This window comes from Taudactylus pleione, unplaced genomic scaffold (assembly GCF_031769625.1).
Source record: "Taudactylus pleione unplaced genomic scaffold, aTauple2 ptg000381l, whole genome shotgun sequence".
Taxonomy (NCBI): domain Eukaryota; kingdom Metazoa; phylum Chordata; class Amphibia; order Anura; family Myobatrachidae; genus Taudactylus; species Taudactylus pleione.
This window is the reverse complement of record NW_028284782.1, coordinates 9,393,776-9,399,775: the sequence shown is the minus strand read 5'-3', so window position 1 is coordinate 9,399,775 and position 6,000 is coordinate 9,393,776.

Genomic DNA, 6,000 nt, shown 5'->3' with positions numbered 1-6,000 from the left:
ATAGTGGTCTACAAGTCGCATTACGCATGAGTGCCGTGCGACTTGGTAGCACTGAGCGTCTTTTCGTGTGACCTTTTCCATTAAAATGCGTCTTATAGGACACACACTGATATACACAATGCCTATAATCTGTGTGCGACTGCGGTTATATCTGCATGAGAAATGCTATGTTATAGTGTCAGCGGCAGACAAAAAATACTCTCTTTAAAAATGGTTAATTCATCATTACCAATACCTGTTGCTTACCTTATCTGTCTGTGCATGTAAGTCTTCAGTTAGAGGGGTTCACCAACAATCCCTGGTATGAGGTTGAAGCTTCTGCCAGAACAAAAGACGACAAGTAATATCAATGATCTTCAGATAGTGGTGGGTGTGTGCATAGGTGCCGGAACGGGGGGTGTCATGGAGACGACTTACCCCCCCCAACATTTGAGAGATGCGCCAGGTGCACATTGAGTACAGACAGTGCACAGCTGGGAGCTCAGTAAGTCCCATGAGACTTAGCATAAAAGGTCAGAGAGGCATGTGCTGAGCTCTGATTGCGAGAGCTCATCACATGCTTCACTGACCCATGGAGATCATTGGGAGAGATGCATCAGAGCAAGGAAGCAGTGCCTGCGTAATGTTTGCTGAATGCTGAGTGTCCCAAGCCGCCACGCTGCCAATGCTGTGTGGGGTGAATGCCGGGCAAGCGTTCGCTGAAGTCTCCTCCTTCCTCCTGTTACGATCTGTGGTAGCAGTATATTGTTTGCAGTTCCAGTCTTGGTTGCTGCTGAGGCTCTGCACTAATTACTGCCTGTCTGTGTGTATCAGGTGCGCACTAATTGATTCTCCTGTCTGTGGACAGCCCAGGTGCTCAATAGTCTCTAATTAGGGAGGTTTGCTCTGGTTGGGCCCTGTTTTTGTTAAATTCCAGCCAGCCCTTCACTCCATCCCGGTGATAGCGTTTCACTTGTTTCCAGTTTCTGTTGGTCTCCTGTTCACAGTCAAGTTCCAGTATCCAGCCAGCTCCATTGTTCCTGCCATTTGTGTCATCTAGGTGGCACGGTCCGCATCTGCACTACTTGCCATTTGTGTCATCTAGGCGTCACGGTCCGCTTCTGCACTACCTGCCGTCTGTGTCATCCAGGCGGCACAGGCTGCACTCAGAGTCCAGAGTCCGCAACCTAGCATCCTTAGTATGCCATTCTGTGTACAAACTGCTTGTGTCATCCCGGTGGCATCAAGCACACCTGGGCGTCCTGAGTATGCAATCCTGTGTAAGACCGCTTGTGTCATCCCGGTGGCAATAATTGCCCCTGGGTGTCCTGAATATGCAATCTGGTGAATGACCACTTGTGTCATCCTGGTGACACTGGCGCACCACAGCATCTCCTAGCCAAGTCCTTCAAGCCCGGAGGCTGCAGCTTTACTCAGTGACTGTGTCTCAGCCAAAGGCTGCATCCTGCCAAAGTCTTCCTGCCCTCAAGGCAGCAACTCAGCCCAGTGGCTGCTACTGGCCCAAAGGCCACATCTCAACTTATAGGCCCACAGGCCTCATCCAGCCCAAAGGCTGCTACCAGCCCAAAGGCTGCATCTCATCTAATAGGTCCACAGACCTTGTCCAGCCCAAATGCTGCTACCGACCAAAGGCTGCATCACCACTTACTGGCCCACAGGCCCATCCAGCCCAGGGGCTGCTACCGGCCCAAAGGCTGCACCACAACTAACTGGCTCTTAAACAACATTTGGGAGACAACACTTCCATCCCTTCAGGTAACCACCCGGCCGCATTTAGCCAAGGAATTCCAGCCCTCAAGGCTGAGCAGGACTTTTCCTCTTGGCTACCACTGAGCCATAACAGTATCACCGGCCATAAAATTATATACCCTCAGGGGTTGACGTCTCATCATGGACCCCGGTCAAAACCCGGCTCAGATCCTGGCTGGCCAAATTCAGGTGTTGACACATAAAGTGCAAGAGCTGTCACTCCGTGTTGAGGAAACTTGTGGTGCCACTGCTTCCACTATAGTGGAACCCAAATTGAACTTACCTGACTAGAAACCGGAAAGATTTTTGGAACTTTAAAGAAAGCTGCAAGCTCTACTTTAAGCTCCGGCCCAGGTCCTCGGGTTCTGAGACCCAGCAAGTTGGCATAATTATTTCTCTCCTTCAGGGTGACCCGCAAACATGGGCCTTCAGGCTTCCCTCATCCAGTCTGTCTCTGCTGACCGTGGATGCATTCTTTGCTGCTCTTTGTGTACTCTACGATGACCCTGACAATGCAGCCTTGGCAGAAGCAAGTCTCAGATCCCTGAAGCAGGAGAGTAGAGCTCCGGAAGACTACTGCTCAGAGTTCCGCAAGTGGGCTATTGATTCAGGTTGGAACGACCTGGCCTTGCGTAGTCAGTTCTGATGGGGTCTATCAGATGAAATTAAGAATATCCTGCCCCAGTATCCTGCTACAAGTTCTCTGGACAACCTCATGAGCTTGGTCATTTGTGTGGATCGTCGCCTCCGGGAGCGCAGATTGGAGAAAAAGTTACCATCTCAAACCCCTCGTTCTCCATTACAGACGGCTCCCACTGACTCCCATGAATCCATGCAGCTGAGAGCGTTTCGCCTTCCACCTGAGGAGAAACGTAGGAAACGGTCATTGGGTTTATGTCTTTACTGTGGAGGTAAAGGTCATGTGGCTTACTTTTGCCCTTTGAAATCGGGAAAAGGAAAGGTCTAGGTGAGCTTGGGGAGATTCATCTAGGCCTTGCATCTGTCTCCCAGAAAACTCAGTCCTTATCCAAGCAGTAATTCGTCTACCCAGCACACAGGTGTCCGTTCCAGCATTTGTCGACAGTGGTGTGGCGGATAATTTTATAGACTTGTCATTCTTCCAAACCCTGAACCTGATTTCGCTGTCATTATCCACTCCTGTGTCCGTGATTGGACTAGATGGAACCAGTCTTTCTAAAGCCCCATGCTTTCCAGGACTCCCCTTTTGCAGCTATTGGTGGGCGCTCTACATCATGAAGAACTTTCATTTCTGCTCCTGCAGTGTCCTATGGCACTGGTGGTCTTTGGGTTACCCTGGTTGAAGAAGCATAACCCTGTGATCCAGTGGCAGACCAGTGAAATTCTGGAATGGGGTACATCATGCTTCTCCCAATGTCTGTCTCGGCCTATCCGACTGGCTGCTGCTCCATCTATTCCTGCTCCATATCATGATCTTGCCGAAGTGTTTTCTAAGAAAAAAGCACCATTCCTACGACTGCGCCATCGATTTGCTGCCTGGTGCCAGACTTCCTAAAGGCCGATTATATGCCATATCCATACCAGAGGACAAAGCAATTCAGGACTATCTAAATCCCCGGTGGGAGCAAGGTTTTTCTTTGTGGAAAAAAAGATGGATCTCTTAGACCCTGCATTGACTTTCGTGGACTGAATAAGATCACAGTCAAAAATGCGAATCCCTTACCGCTCGTCTCTGTTCTATTTGATCAACTGTGAGAGGCTTCCATTTTTTCTAAAATAGACCTCAGAGGCGCATACAACCGCATTCGCATTAGAAAAGGAGATGAGTGGAAAACGGCATTCAATACTCATTCTGGACATTTTGAATATTTTGTCATGCCGTTCGGCCTCTCCAACGCCCCAGCCGTCTTCCAAGATTTTATTAATGAGGTGCTAAGGGAATTCCTGGGGGTCTTTGCAGTGGTCTACTTAAATGATATCCTCATCTATTCAAAGTCTGTAGAGGAGCACTGTAGGCATGTTCGACAGATCTTGCAAAGACTCAGCCAACAACTTATACGCCAAATTAGAGAAGTGTGAATTTGACGTGAAGGAGGTGTCATTTTTGGGATATATAATCTCTTTGCAAGACTTCTCTATGGACCCTGGCAAGGTGAGAGCCATTATGGATTGGAAACAACCCACAACGCTAAAGGCCATCCAGCGGTTCCTGGGGTTTGCTAATTATTATCGGAGGTTCGTTAAGTCCTTCTCCTCGATTGTGGTGCCTATTGTGGAATTAATGAAGAAAGGAGCTGAGGTAGTAAAGTGGTCTTCTGAGGCTATTTGGGCTTTTAATACCTTGAGAGAGGCTTTTGTATCCGCTCCTGTCCTCCGGCATCCCAATCCTGAGCTCCCGTTCGTTGTTGAGGTCGATGCATCAGAAATTGGAGTTGGCACTATCTTGTCACAAAAAGATATCAAGGATGACAAGCTTCACCCATGCCCCTTCTTTTCCCGGAAATTTGATGTGGGCAGCTGAGAGCTTCTGGCCATCAAATGGGCCTTTGAGGACTGGAGACACTGGTTAGATGAGGCTAACCATGTGGTAACAGTTCTCATGGACCATAAGAATCTAGCCTACATTGAGATGGCAAAAAGACTGAGGGGGTCATTCAGACCCGCTACGATCAGAAATTTCTCTCTCCTTGAACACAGCCAGGTCGGTAGTTTGAGTGACAGATGGAGGCGTTTGTGGGTGGTAACAGGGGAAGGTGCTTGAAAACGGGGGAGTGGAGATCTGAAAGCAGGCGTGCCTCATTATACGAACGGCGTTTTATGGGAGTGCATACGGATTATGGGAGTGCATAATTAACAAAGTAGCGTCATGGCACATGTGACCTGGGAGGTTTTTACACTGACATGATCGTAGAGCTTAAGAGAGGGTATGGTCAACCTTAAACTCTATGACCAGTTCCGATGGTTCCTGATGGTCTCGATTAATCCTTATATGCCCGGAGATGACGTGCAATGCGTCCGAGAAGGGGGCGTATTTTTTTGTCTTCTGACCGCTTCCTCCCCTTGGTCGGCCAACTACCGATCCGAACTTAGGGACGCAACTTGCGAGGGAATCATTTGCATATCCGGCCCCTTTTTCCGTACGACCGTGTGGCCGCTTCGACCGATTCTCTGAATGAGGTCCATAGTGTAACTCTTCCTTCCACTCATGTCTTTTCAGCAGCACCGGATTAAGGACAATATCGGCCTTTGGATGAAACTGATGAAGGGCCTGTTATGAAAAGTGAAGATGTGACTGGCGCTGTGTGGCTGCAGCCAAAGCCATGTGTGTGTGAACACCCCCTACACTATCAGCCCCAATGTCTTCCTAAATATATAAAAGTAGATGAATTATATAATTTTTGGAGGAAAATAAAAATACAAATGTAATACTTATGCTTTATGGCCAGCTGGTCATCATCATGCTGTCATGATGAAGATCCTATATATATATATATATATATATATATATATATATATACTGTATGTAATTAAACATACGAAGAGCTACATTCTAATTCGTTTACAGAAGATCTAACTTGCAACTGGTTGGAAAAACTTCAAATCCAAGTAAACAAATATAAGGAGTTAATACAGTTCAAAAAGAACAAATTGGCAATTGTGAATAAGGATTACGAAGAGAAACGGGTTTACGGTTGGGCAACCACTCCAGTCAACAAATCAAGACAATATAACCGATTTAGGAAGAATAAACATTTCCCGTTAGATACAGACAATTCCGTTGAATCAGCATCTTCTAATAGTGAGGCAGAATGTGTTGGAGCAAGTGGAACCACAATATCAGCACATTCTCCTTTAGGGATTACAATAAGAGCCACCAGAGATCACATAAACGATCCATTACTCAAAGGGGTGGACAGTGTGCGTCAGAGGAAAGCGGAATCTAAGGAGGAGAAGATAATATTTAACCTCTCTTCACACTCCCTGACGGATGATGAACAAAAAGTCTTAAAACGTGGATTAAGGGCCTGATTCAGAGGCGCTTGCTGTTTGCGAGCGCTCGCTCTGAATCAGGGCGGGGATTTTTTTCTCTTTCGGCCTCCAGGCCGCTCGCTAAGCTGTGGGTGACCTGGCGATGGTCGCGATTATCGCGACCATCGGGCTTGCGAGGAGACCCTTTGGTAGGGTCTCAGCTCTTGCAAGCCCGAGTGGACTTCCTGCTCTAATAGAGCAGGAAGTCCACTACTGACATCATGAGTGATGTCAGTAGGGCCG